Here is a 13992-nt window from a genome sequence, read left to right as displayed (position 1 = left end):
ATGGGCCTTACTCCTGAGTAAGTGTGGATAGGATTGTAGCCTAGAATTGTGAAAAATTTTGCTGCTTGATGATGTTACTTCTGGTCATGACATCACTTCTGGTGGGTCCTGATAGATGCTCATTCTAAAAAGTGGGTCCCGGTGCTAAGTGTGTGAGAACCACTGCACTAGGATTACTGCTAATCTGGTACTCTGTACTGACGCTGTATCGCAGCAATTTTCAACCTTGTTCATTTCACGGCTCACTGAGAAGGTGCTAAAATTGTCAAAGCACACCATCAGATTTTTTACAAGGCACACTACACTGCTGGTGGGGGGCCCACAATAGTCCTACTAATAAATGATCGTTCTCCCAAATTCCCACGGCACACCTTCTGACCATTCACAGCACATTGCCAACATAAGAACATAAGAACAGCCCCACTGGATCAGGCCATAGGCCCATCTAGTCCAGCTTCCTGTATCTCACAGCGGCCCACCAAATGCCCCAGGGAGCACACCAGATAACAAGAGACCTCGTCCTGGTGCTCTCCCCTACATCTGGCATTCTGACTTAACCCATTCCTAAAATCAGGAGGTTGCGCATACACATCATGGCTTGTACCCCATAATGGATTTTTCCTCCAGAAACTCGTCCAATCCCCTTTTAAAGGCGTCTAGGCTAGACGCCAGCACCACATCCTGTGGCAAGGAGTTCCACAGACTGACCACGCGCTGAGTAAAGAAATATTTTCTTTTGTCTGTCCTAACCCGCCCAACACTCAATTTTAGTGGATGTCCCCTGGTTCTGGTATTATGTGAGAGTGTAAAGAGCATCTCCCTATCCACTCTGTCCATCCCCTGCATAATTTTGTATGTCTCAATCATGTCCCCCCTCAAGCGTCTCTTTTCTAGGCTGAAGAGGCCCAAACGCCGTAGCCTTTCCTCATAAGGAAGGTGCCCCAGCCCCGTAATCAGCTTAGTCGCTCTCTTTTGCACCTTCTCCATTTCCACTATGTCTTTTTTGAGATGCGGCGACCAGAACTGGACACAATACTCCAGGTGTGGCCTTACCATCGATTTGTACAACGGCATTATAATATTAGCCGTTTTGTTCTCAATACCCTTCCTAATGATCCCAAGCATAGAATTGGCCTTCTTCACTGCCGCCGCACATTGGGTCGACACTTTCATCGACCTGTCCACCACCACCCCAAGATCTCTCTCCTGATCTGTCACAGACAGCTCAGAACCCATCAGCCTATATCTAAAGTTTTGATTTTTTGCCCCAATGTGCATGACTTTACACTTACTGACATTGAAGCGCATCTGCCATTTTGCTGCCCATTCTGCCAGTCTGGAGAGATCCTTCTGGAGCTCCTCACAATCACTTCTGGTCTTCACCACTCGGAAAAGTTTGGTGTCGTCTGCAAACTTAGCCACTTCACTGCTCAACCCTGTCTCCAGGTCATTTATGAAGAGGTTGAAAAGCACCGGTCCCAGGACAGATCCTTGGGGCACACCGCTTTTCACCTCTCTCCATTGTGAAAATTGCCCATTGACACCCACTCTCTGCTTCCTGGCCTCCAACCAGTTCTCAATCCACGAGAGGACCTGTCCTCTAATTCCCTGACTGTGGAGTTTTTTCAGTAGCCTTTGGTGAGGGACCGTGTCAAATGCCTTCTGAAAGTCCAGATATATAATGTCCACGGGTTCTCCCGCATCCACATGCCTGTTGACCTTTTCAAAGAATTCTATAAGGTTCGTGAGGCAAGACTTACCCTTACAGAAGCCATGCTGACTCTCCCTCAGCAAGGCCTGTTTGTCTATGTGTTTTGAGATCCTATCTTTGATGAGGCATTCCACCATCTTACCCGGTATGGATGTTAGGCTGACCGGCCTATAGTTTCCCGGGTCCCCCCTCTTTCCCTTTTTAAAAATAGGCGTGACATTTGCTATCCTCCAATCTTCTGGTACCGTGGCTGTTTTGAGGGACAAGTTGCATACCTTAGTCAAGAGATCTGCCATGGAACAGTGGATGAAAATGGCTGCTGTACCCTTTTGCTTTAACTACTGGTTGTTTCCCACATGTCATTGTTGCATTGATTTTCGAAAGCTTCAGCACACCTCTGTCTCTCCTCCCTCCCCCAGCACACACACATCCTGTTCAAACAACATCAGTCAATCACTTCCTAAATTACCATGATAAGCTACCCTTACATGCTTTCCAACTAGTGTACAAATCATCAGTAACTTACACTGACACTTGTTACTGCTGAATATGACCTGGGGATGTCAAATGTGAGTTGCAGCTGCTTGTTCTGGGGTGTTACTGTCTAGCTTCTTGAATAATTTGTTATGCCCGAGGAGTTTAGAGGAATGTAAGCTTCATTCGGAAGACCCATCATCCTTCCTGGACAGTAATTCAAGAACAGGATTCACTCAAATCCTGTGGAAGGAGAGTCTGGTGCAAAGAATTTCAACTATTATTCACCTCTTGGCATCATAATTACACAGTGAACTTTTGACACTGGTTTGAATGCAAGGGTGGCAAGAAAAGAACAACTATGCAGGCTATCTTAAACTTTAAAAAAAAAACCAGCTGGCGTAGGATATTTGAAGCTCTTTCCTATCCACTTCTCTTCTTGATTGCCTTTGCTTGTCTTTCTGAAATAATTATTTAACTATGGACACAATCCTAGCCTACTTTCCCACACCAGCATAAGGGCAGTGCAGCTACGAGGGAAGGGAACAAGAATTCCCTTACTTTGAGGAGGCCTCCGTGAGTGACACCCAACTGCAGGATGCAGCACACATCCCATTGGCACTGCTATGCCAGGGCTGGAAAGTTGGTTAGGATTTGGGCCTAAATCAATAAAACATCTTAGGCCCAAATCCTAACCAACTTTCCAGCACTGGGAGGCATTCCTGGGCAGGGGGAGGATGGGCAGTTTGGGAGCGGGAGGCGGGGCTGGGACTCAGCAGTTATGCCAGATCCCAACCCCTGTTCCCGGGGAGTTTGGAGCAACTTCAAGCCGCTCCGCTCTCCTCTGACTTGTGTCACCTCAGAAGGTGGCACAAGTTTGAGGAGACCCATAGGAGCCAGGGTGCCTTAACTGGAGGTAAGGGGAAAACACACTTTTGCAAGTGGTGCTCCTCTTATGTTTAGCAGGGGGAAAATAATCATCCCTCTTTACCACAGCACAGTGTCTCTAACCAAGGGTTTCACTTTTTATTGACTTAATTAATTTAATTGTATTTTGTCAGGCAGGGGGCTACAAAATCTGTTTTGACCTCTGGTAGAAGATAGATGCCTTAGCTATGCCACTGACTGAGGGGAGACAGCAGAGAAAGTAGGTGGCGAGCTGCAGTGGGTAGGAGGTGGGTTCCCCCCCCCAATTTTCACTTTTTAAAAAACCCAGGAATGATGTTGCTTCCGGTTCTGTCATAACTTCTGGGGCATCATTTTGAGTTTGGCACCAAGCTGCACGATCATTAGCCACGCCACTGGACCTCCATGACACTTTCTGTTGTCAGAAACAAGCCATTAGGCCAAGTAGTAAGGCATCTGTAATCAAGGTAGTATTTGTAGTGTAGAGTAAAGCAAAATGCGGTAGCAACAAGAGTTATGAGCATAAGGGCTGATCTGATTTTGGAGCTGTTCAGTCAAATGTTTAGGCACAATGACATTGCCAGGCAGCCTGAGGGGCTCAGCTTCCATATACGGTGTTCACATGCTGGAAGGTCTATGGTTCCATGACCACCACTGTTAACCTTGGTGGAAGCTTCAACCACCTCAGTCAAACCTCAAGGTTTGAAGCCAGGAAGGGCACCTTCTTTACCCATCTGTCTGATTGCTGTACTGATATTCTTTTTCCAGGAAGTCTTCCCAGTTCCCCAAGTGATCTGACATAATGGCTTGCTGGCAGCCGATCAAGTCATCTGCTGCTTTATATGCACTCCCAGGCTGTGCTAAAGTTCAGGCATTTTCACCTATCTAATATATTTCCTGTTGTAATTTATAGCTAATGCAAACCCAAGATGTGTATGAGTACCTGCTGCTAATTTGAGAAGTGTTAGAACTTGTTTGGATACTTGCCAGTCCACAGCAACACTGCATGGTTATTCTACAGTAATACCAGCAAATACTGCACTAAAATGCTTTCCACCAACTCCAGGCCAACTTATCGTGCTTTGAAAAGCACAGTGGACAAAAGTGACACTTCCTTTTAGATGTGTGAGGACTTCAGCACCCTTTAGATTCAACTACTAATCACTCACAACTCAGTGGAAAAGGCGAGTGCATAAATTTAGATTGGTGGGGGTGGTAACCAACAATTTATCTTCAGTCTCCTTCTAGTTTCTAGCCAGTCTGGACCTTTTCAGACCACTGAGGAGATTATACAGCCCCAGCCACTCCAAAGACTTCTGCTGCAGAACTGAAACTGGTCCCTCAATTCTCCCAAGTGGCCATTTGAGCTAGCCTAATGTTTCTCAAACTGTGGGTTGTGACCCACAAGTGAGCTGTGACCCCATTTTTGGTGGGTTGCGGAACACCACTTGGAACTACCCAAAATTCCAGGTTGCCTAGCTTTTGCATTTTTTTTAAATGCAGAAAGCTTGCTCAGGGTGGTCTACATCTGTGGTTTAAGGGAGCTTTACTCCCTCAGTAAGTCTTTGTGGGGAAGGGGCAAAGGCAGGGAAGCGATCCCTAGGATTGCGTTCCTACGGGGAATGAGAGGGGGTGCTTTCACTCAGTGATGGCTGCTTTACTACTTCAAAGCAATATCTAATATACTAAGCCTATCCAGTGCTCAGTGAGGGCTGCTGGAGGCTGCAGGAGGTGCGGGCAGCCTAGCATAGCCCTCTGCAGGGCTCCTGAGGCTTGGAATCTTGAAAGAGAGCTATCACAAAGCATTTCCTGTTTGCAGGAGGTGCATTTCAAGATTCCAAGCCTCAGGGAGACCTGAGGAGGGCCACACTGGGCTCCCCACACCTTCTGCAGCCTCCAGCAGCCCTCACTGAGTTCAAGTAAGTGAAAGCAACTCCCTCTTCCCCTGTAGGGATGTGATCCCCCTAGGGATTGTTTCCCTGTCTGTCCTCTACCCCGCCTCTTAAAGGGATGGGGGAAGTATTACACAAACTGGTGGATCATGACCCACCAGTTTGAGAACCACTGATCTACATAGTTCCTTCCCTCCTTCTGTCCTCACAACAACCCTGTGAGGTAGGTAAGGCTGAGTTATAGTGACTAGCCCAAGGTCACCCAGGAAGCTTAACGGCTGTGTGGGGATTTGAACCTTTATCTTCTAGGTCTAAGTCCAACTCTACACCATCCTGACTCTCTTTAGGGCTCTTGCTCCCCCTCCTCCTTTGTGCTGGATAGGCTTAGTTTATTAGATGTTGCAGGGAGACAGACCAGGGACAGACTGCACTTGCTCCCGGTGTGGAAGGGATTGTCACTCCCGGATTGGCCTTTTCAGCCACACTAGACGCTGTGCCAGAACCACCTTTCAGAGCGCGATACCATAGTCTTTCGAGACTGAAGGTTGCCAATACAATGTGAAGTAGTACAGTGCGCTACAGTGGGAACAGGGGAGCCATTCTTGGACCCGCCATGGGTGCAGAAAGCCCTCAAAGCACCTACCAGACATGACCAGAAGACTCTTCTGGTTGCATCCAGGAGGTCCCTGAGGCCCTTCCAACATGGGGTTGGTACCTGTGTTGAGTCAAATCCACGCATGCTGAACCCACAAATAAGGACCATCTATAATCCTGGCATAACTTCAGCACAGGATTTTGCACCATAAATCCACTGATCTGGATTGTACCATATTTGTTTGTGCCTTTAAAGAAGGGAAAAAAGGTCTAGAGTTGGCCTCATGTGTTGTGGTGCCTCCTGTCACTTTGTGTGAAAATCATTAAAGAGGGAAAATGCCTTGCCTTTATGTGCACCTGGTTTGGATTATTCCACAAGACTTCCCTCTTGCTTTCCATTTACTTCATACTATAATCTGCTCCAGTGGTGTAGCTAATGATCGTGTAGCCCAGTTCGAAATGTTGCTCTGGAAGTGACGTCACAACTGGAAGTGACGTCATGCCCAAGGTTTTTAAAAAGTGAAAACTAGGAGAAACCCACCTCCTCCCCCCAGCAGCTCGCCAACCACTTGCTCTGCTGCCTCCCTCCAGTCAGTGGCATAGCTAAGGCATCTATCTGCTACCTGGGGTCAAAAAAGATTTGTAGCCCCTCCCAGACAAGATCAAATTTAATTAAGTAAATAAATAAAAAGTGTGCCTCTGTTTGGTTTGAGACACTGTACTGGGGTGAAGAGGGATGGTTATTGTCTCCCAGCTAAATATAAGAGGGTACCACTTGAAAAAGTGCCTTTTAACCCAGTTAGCAGGGGTAACTGTATTATGATACATGGAGGAGTGAGGTGGCATGAAAGACAAGCTGTTGACATGCTGATGAGGAGAGGAGGACAGGCAGCTTGAGAGCTTGTTGGTGCATTTAGGGAATAGTGGGTCTGTGAAAGCTACTTTGCAGATATGAGGAGGGTGATTCAACCCCTTTCCTTCTTGAGAAATCTGAGGCACTAAGCAGAGACCTCAGCAGGGACCATGAACAAGAGCTGAGGGAAATTCCCATTTTGCACATCTCTGCCTTTCAGTTTAAGGGTCTCAGGCTGCAATTCTGTACATACTTTCCTGGAAGTAAGCCTCCATTCATGCAATGGGACATGCTTCTGAATAGACATGCATAGGATTGCACAGTTATTCATAGATTGAATATTCACATTCAGTTTCCATAAGACTTATCCTTCTCAGCTGGCTAGAGATTGAATAAGAGTGCCAAGGCACATGAGGCAAGAACCCTGTGCCACAAGTCTCTCTCTCTCTCTCTCTCTCTCTCTCTCTCTCTCTCTCTCTCTCTCTCTTGAAGAAAAACACCTTACATGCAAGTCCCCACCATTTTTTCTCTCTGTCTCCATTGCCTGTGTTGTAACTCACCACTAACACCTGAATGCATACTACCATGAGAACATTTATCAGCAGGAAAAAGAAAAATACCACCCTCCTTGCCCATTCCACAATGGGCCCCAGCTGGGACTTCCTGCTTCCTACTTCTTTCTTCTACTGTCCCTAATGGTGCTTGAATTACAGGAGGACAGATGGAACCAGTCCCCCTAGCTTTTATGATGGCTCCCTAGCTGCTGTGTTTGTGGATTTAATGAAGGGAACATTACATTTGTTCCCCATAATTCAAACACTGGGCCCTTTTCTTTCCTCTCCTGTAGTGCAGTAGCTCTCCATCCACCTAACCTGGTGCAGCTGAAACCGTCTGTGTCCATCTCTACTGTCCCATTCTGTCCCATTGGGCTTGGAAGAGTAAAATGGGGAGGCAGGCAGATCTGAAAGCACGGCTTGTGTGCAGGGTCACACAAGAATGGAATTCTCTCCACTCATTTGAATCAAGGTACAAAAGTGTACAGGATGCATGTGGAGTGTACATTTTTTAAAAATGTTTTCCCCTCCCCCTGAAACAAGTGGGGGGGGGGTCAGGTTCATTATAGAATTTTCTTCTTTCAAGGGTCCTCAGCATGTCCTTCAGTTGTATTAACCATTATTAAATATAGTTATGACAAACCTGAGGGGTTAAAATAATTGTTTTTGAGAAGGAAAAGCTGAATAATTATTTTTGAGACAGAGGCACTGAAACAGAAATTTAAAATCTGGATGAAAGCACAAGAGTCTTTATCAGATCCATTTACTGCACAGGCTCCAACCAGCTTCTGACTCAAGTGAGATCAAATAAATTTAGCTTCCTAACAGACAGAGTTTCTGTTTTTAGGTCTTGCAAAACCTTCCCTGAATGTGTAGAATTCCATCTGACAGCTGCTCTCTCCCAGTGTGTGTGTATGAAAGCATCTCAGGGCTCCCTAGAGCAAGCATTTCAACATTTACTAGGCATGCTCAAATTAAAAAACCATGTGCTTGTTTTCTGAATGTTCTCTCAATTCATATTTATTTATTATTATTATAAAATATGGCTACAGTTCTATCCACACCCACTTGGGAGTAAAATACCTTGAACTCAGTGGCACTGATGTCCAAGTAAACATAGATAGGGTTGGACTATTCATCTGTTTGCTGTTGTGATTAAGATAAATCTGTCTTATTTGTCTTTATCTAAGGTGACCAGATTTTGGGTTCCTATACTTTAACACAATTGTATTTCGAAAAGATTTTATTAAGCATTTTCCATGCCATCACAAGTAAATGCACAGCAAAATATTAAAGACACCTTTAATTTCACAGTACAATTCATTACACTTTTATTTTATTATCCGTGTACTACACATAGTAAGGCATTTCTTGTACAGGAGGCGCCTCGGTATCCGTGAGGGATCCATTCTCAGACCTCCCTTGAATACAGAAAATCATGGATATCGAAATCTGCGGTTTCAGTCCCTTTAAAGCCTCCAAAGGCGAGTGGAGTTGTGCTTTCTGAAGCCCAAAGTGTGCGTTTGCCCATGGCCTCTGCAGGCTTCAGAATGTCCTGAAAGGACCAAAAAAAACAAAAACAAAACAAAAACAGACTTCCAGTTTCTGAAGGGAAACTTGAAGTAACTTTTTATTGCCTTATAAGGCATTAGGAGGCCCGGGGAAGCCCTGGAGTCTAGTCGCACAGCTCCAGTCGCCTTTAGAGGGGGCTCAACACTGGTCCAGGGACACAAGTTGAGCCGGATCCACAGATATAAAATCTGCGGATAAACAGGCTCCACCTGTATATATATTGAATTTACCATTGAATCACCATTGTTCAACCAAAGAGTATTCACTCTGGTTTTTTTTAATTATGGGAAAGTTTTGACACAATTGTGCGATAAAATAAGTTGTCCTCCCGTTCTTTCCTAGTAGAATCTTGTTTCCTTTTAACAGCTGTGTACAAGAGGGCATATGAGCAGGTGATGTTGCACTGATCCCATAGCAGCTTTTGTCTGTGATATTTCATGTGTTTAAAAAAAAAAAAAGATTATGGGGGAAGCCTAATAAACATTTCAATTTTTAAAGTAGGTTTAGCAGTGCACATATAGGGCCCAGACAAACAGTTCCCCCCTCCCCAAACAGAAACTAGCACAGAAGTGATGGGAGGGTCCAGGACACACACAGCATAAGCACACTTGTTGCTAGTGCTAATCACACAGGGCCAGTCTGGGTGCTAAGTATCAGTTCAGCTGTTCCCATTCACTGTCAAAACCATTCTGGTGGTGATGGCAACTCGAAGGAGACACCATTTGCTTCAGCTAGTGCCTGTGCATTGGCTCTGATGGCTAGTGGGAGGGGCATATTGCTTACACGGCATATTGCCACACCTGCAGTTCTTACTGCACCAGCCCATGTAGTTATGCCATTGTAACCGGGTAAAAAGGCATTTTTTTAAACTAATGGATTGTCCTGTTTAGCAGGAGAGCAACTGTCCCTCTTCACCCCAGCATGGAATATTTTCCAGTGGCTGTTGCTGGTATTTCTTCTGCATCTCTTCTAGACTTTGAACCCTTTGGGAATGGGGAACCATTTATTTTGTTTTGTAAACCATTTTGTGAAATACTCTTTGCTGAAAAGTGGTATAAAAATCATATTCATCGTCTTCATCATCATCACTGTACCTGTATCACCCACTAATGTGCACTTATGTGTAAGGAAGAATCCGAAGCTCTTACCTACGCACATTCCCGAAAGTCTTCTTCCCACCCAGTAGTGACATGCCATCCTTTTCATCTCATTCTGCTCAAACAGGGCCATATCAATCCACATGGTTGATGCTAGTAAATGAATGACCAAGGATCAGCATGGATGTACTGTATCATTCTGTATAGGTGCCTTTCTGATGACAACATGGGTTTCTTCCAGGGGAAAAGCACCTGTTCCCAGTCATATGCTGTAACACCCAGTTGCCTGAGAGTAAGCAACCCAGCATGAGAAATGAGGCACCCTGGGGCAGCTGTCGGGGCCACAGTGCCCCAGCAGGACCCACCACTGACATCAGACTTCGACTGCTGACCAGAAGACTCAATAAGCATCACTGCCACTGCTGCCTAGGTGAGACCCCAGTGAATATCTGTGTGTTACCCATGGAGGAACAGGGCACTGCAGGGTGCTTTGAGGGGCCTTCCCTCAATCCTGGAGCCACTGAAGGCTATCCAGACAGGTCCAAAATAACCACATCAACAAGGAGGTTAGATTAGACTACCTGCCCAATACTAACTTGTGCCAGTGGGCCTGCGCTGAATCCAGTGCAAGTTTGCGGCTGACTGCAGGCCAGCCCAGGGCGAGGGGAAACCTATCCCCTTACCCCGTGTCACACTTCAGCAGCCCCAATGGGTCTGCTTGGATCTGCACCACCTGATGAGGTGGCGCAAATCTGAGCAGCCCAGGACTGTCCTGGGCCACCCAGGAACTGGGTCAGGATCAGGTATAACTGCCAGGTCCTGGTCCTGCTTCCTGCTCCCTGCCCCTCAACCCCAGGAATGCCCACCGCCTGCACTTCCCCTGCCCCAAAACACCTCCCTGCTGCCTCCTCCCCACCCTCTCCAGACCCCTGTGCCAGCCAAGCTCAGCTGACACAACTCTATCCCAGCCTTGGAGAGTGGCATAAAAGTGCTTTACAGCATCATCCCAAGTGAGGGTCAGGCTTGCGCCCAAAGTCTGTTCAGGGAACAATGCATATACAGGTCCAGCCTATTTATACATGGATTTTTATACATGGACTCAACAGGAATGGCCCCTGCAAATGAGAAGGAATGTGCTGATCCCTGGAGAAGGGGAAAAATGCATCCCTTTAAAATCAGTTAAAAAAACTGAACAGTCCTCTAACAATAGTCTTGTTAATGGGGGGGGGGGCAGCTGGCTGACAATCCATCAATCCTTTTCTCCCCAGTGGACCCCTCCCTTCCCCCTGAGCATATGAAAGAAAGGTGATCATTTTGCATTGGTGAAGGGAGAGGTTGAGTGAAGTGCCTTTCTAAGTGCTTGGAGGAGGACTGATTGATGGATTGTCTTCTTAATGACTCTTTGTGACAGCACAAAGGTCACTTGAGCAAAGGAAATTTGTTTTTTCAATTGATTTGCTATAGTGCATTTTTTGCCATCCATGTGAGCACTGGCGTTGCTAGGGGGTACGGAGGGTGCGGGCTGCACCGGGTGACGTGCCGGGGTGGTGACGTGCCCTGGGGAGGACGCGCTAAATTTGCAGCTTTCAGAGCTACCCTGTCATGACATACACCTTTGGATGCGGAATGTCCAGCGGAGTGCAATGCAAAAAACAGAATTGAAATAGCTCCTTTCCTTCAAAAGTGATGACCAAAAAACCAGAAAGAAAAAATGAATGGATCCCTATGGAAAGTGAAAGTGAGCTGTATCGCGTGTTTACTCGTGAGCAGGCGTACTTGCCATAGTCCGTTGGAAAGGGCAGGCTGAGAGGAATCCAATGACACCAGAATGGTCCTGATCCAATGAATGCAGCCCCCCAAAACATGAGGTCCCTGCCTCCCTCCCAGCTGCGTGTCTATTGAAACGAAGTCACGTGGCCGCGTTTACTCGCGAGTAGGTGAACTTGCCTTAGTCCATCGGAAAGGGCAGGCAGCGAGGACTCCAAGTCAGAAAGGTCCTCATTCAATGAATGCAGCCCACAAAAACACCCGAGAAGGAGGTCCCTGCCTCCCAGCTACCCTATTGAGCCCTATGGAAAGCGAAGCAGCCCCACGGTCGCGTTTGCTCATGAGTAGGCAGACGATCCTTGGCTGGTGGTCAGGCCTGGCAAAGGGGAATGTGAGGACACCAGAAGGGTCCTGATCCAATGGAGCTGCTCCAGAAGGCAGCTCCAGAAGGCAGCCTCCCCCCCACTAAAAAGGACCAAAAAGAGTCTTCAGCTGGTAAGGGGAAGTTTTCTATTTTGCATTTGCAAAGCCTGGAGGGTCTTTATCTGGATTTGCCTGAAATAGAAGAGCTTTAAACTGGGCACTGGGAAGGGCTGGAAATCTCACTGATTCTTTTGGGGGAGGGGTTGTTATTGCAGGCAGGCTACAGAGTAAGCCCCATTGACCACTATGTGACTTACTTCAGAGTAGACATACATAGGCTTGGGCTCACAGGCTGCAATCCTACCCACACTTTCCTGAGAGTAAGCCCCATTGACCACAGTAGGACTTACGGTACTTCAGAGTAGATTCACTTGGTGGAACAGGACTGGCTCCCCCCTATTTAATTATTTCTTTTATTTTAATTTAATTATAATTATTTATTTTAATTTGCTTGATGATGTCACTTCTGGCCATGACATCACTTCCAATGGGTCCTGAACAGATTGTCATTCTAAAAAGTGGGTCCCAGTGCTAAAAGTTTGAGAACTGCTGCAATAAGTTGTTAGTAAGTTGACACAGGGGTCTGTGTACAAGTTTTCAAAATCACTAAGATCAGAATTTGGAGGAATAATCCCATCATGTTATATATCAATCAATGTTTAATTTCTTGCAGAATGCAATGAAACAAACCACATTGAAATATCTGTGTTCTAACAAAAGGTACAGCCAAAAAACCAGTGGGGGCGGGGCGATGGTACATCACCATGCCCACCTGGGGTGTTGCCCCGCCCACTGCATGGGGTGACGTGCAGGCCTCCCGCACCGGGTGACATGAATCCTAGTGACGCCACTGCATGTGAGTGCTTGGAACTGAACCCACGAGAATAATGAGGCTCAAGCTGTAAAGGTGAATCTAACTGCCTGTACCTTAAAGTTCAGTACATAGTGGTTAAAGATGAATAAAAAGGCAAATGTTTTGTCTCTTGACGATTTTCTGCACTGACATTGGGAATCCATTGGGAATTCACTATGCAGACTGTGTGGTTGGAAACTGCCTGGTTGGTACCTATGTTGCACTGATCCCACAGCAGCTTTTGTCTGCAGATGACACTGTGATAACAGGGCTGGCCCATCCATGTGGCGAGCTGAAGCTGTAACCTCAGGCAGTGGATTGGTGACGTCCATCTTGCCTGCCTACTTATCTTCACTGATCCTCCATCTTTCACTCTCTGGGTTGGAAAAGGAAGAGGAGAACAAAGAGAAAATGAGGAGGGGAGTGGAAGAAGCAGAGACTGGCATTTTGTAGGGTAAGGGGGGCAGGCAGCATTTAGCATGCTGCCTCAGGCGTCAAGAGTTCTTGGGCTGACACTGTGTGGTGTGCAATGTAGGGAAAAAAATCTGCCCAAATATAAAATCAGTCCTTGACACAGCAGGCAGAAAACCAGCAAACTATGAGTACCTTAGCATGTGCCTTTTGCAGAAATCAGAAGTATATCCAACCAAAACTGTAGCCACAGATGTCGCCCAACTCCATCAAACTCCCTCTATGAGAAGGCACTATCCAGAAAGTCCTCGCAGCAGTCTGTGACGAAGGCTTCACTCTTCGCACTTTGGGTATGATGAGTGAATTAATTCCAACTAACTGGGCAGTGAAGCACCTTTTAAAACAGCAATTCCCTTCGATTTAGCTGAGCAACTCGCTCTGTTCCTTGTGCACAGTATTCCACTCTGTGGTGGTGGTTGGGGTCTCTCTGGTGTTGCTTTTTGAATTGTGAGTCCTGTTCGAACAGGAAACCATCTTCTCATTCTTTTTGTGAACTTCAGTTTGCAAATGGTTTCAAAGAATTTGTAAATTTTTTTTGTAAACTGCTTTGAGAACTTTTTTGTTGTTGTTGAACATGGTGTATAAATATTTTTAATAATTAAGAAAAAAGAAAAAATGAGGAAAAAGCACAAACATACACAAACGTGTTGCTCTTATGTTTCAACAGCAGGTGGCAGCAAAATTCTACTCATGAACTTCAAGTGAGTAAAGGGGTGTGTGTGCACACAGTGGCCTTGCATTCCCCTTTGCCTGGCCTTCGATAAGACCTGAAGCACCCTTACCTACTAGCGAGTAAATACACACATGTGGCTCAGTTTCACTTTT

This window comes from Tiliqua scincoides, chromosome 2, assembly GCF_035046505.1.
Source record: "Tiliqua scincoides isolate rTilSci1 chromosome 2, rTilSci1.hap2, whole genome shotgun sequence".
Lineage (NCBI taxonomy): Eukaryota > Metazoa > Chordata > Lepidosauria > Squamata > Scincidae > Tiliqua > Tiliqua scincoides.
Note: the sequence above shows the minus strand (reverse complement) of the source record.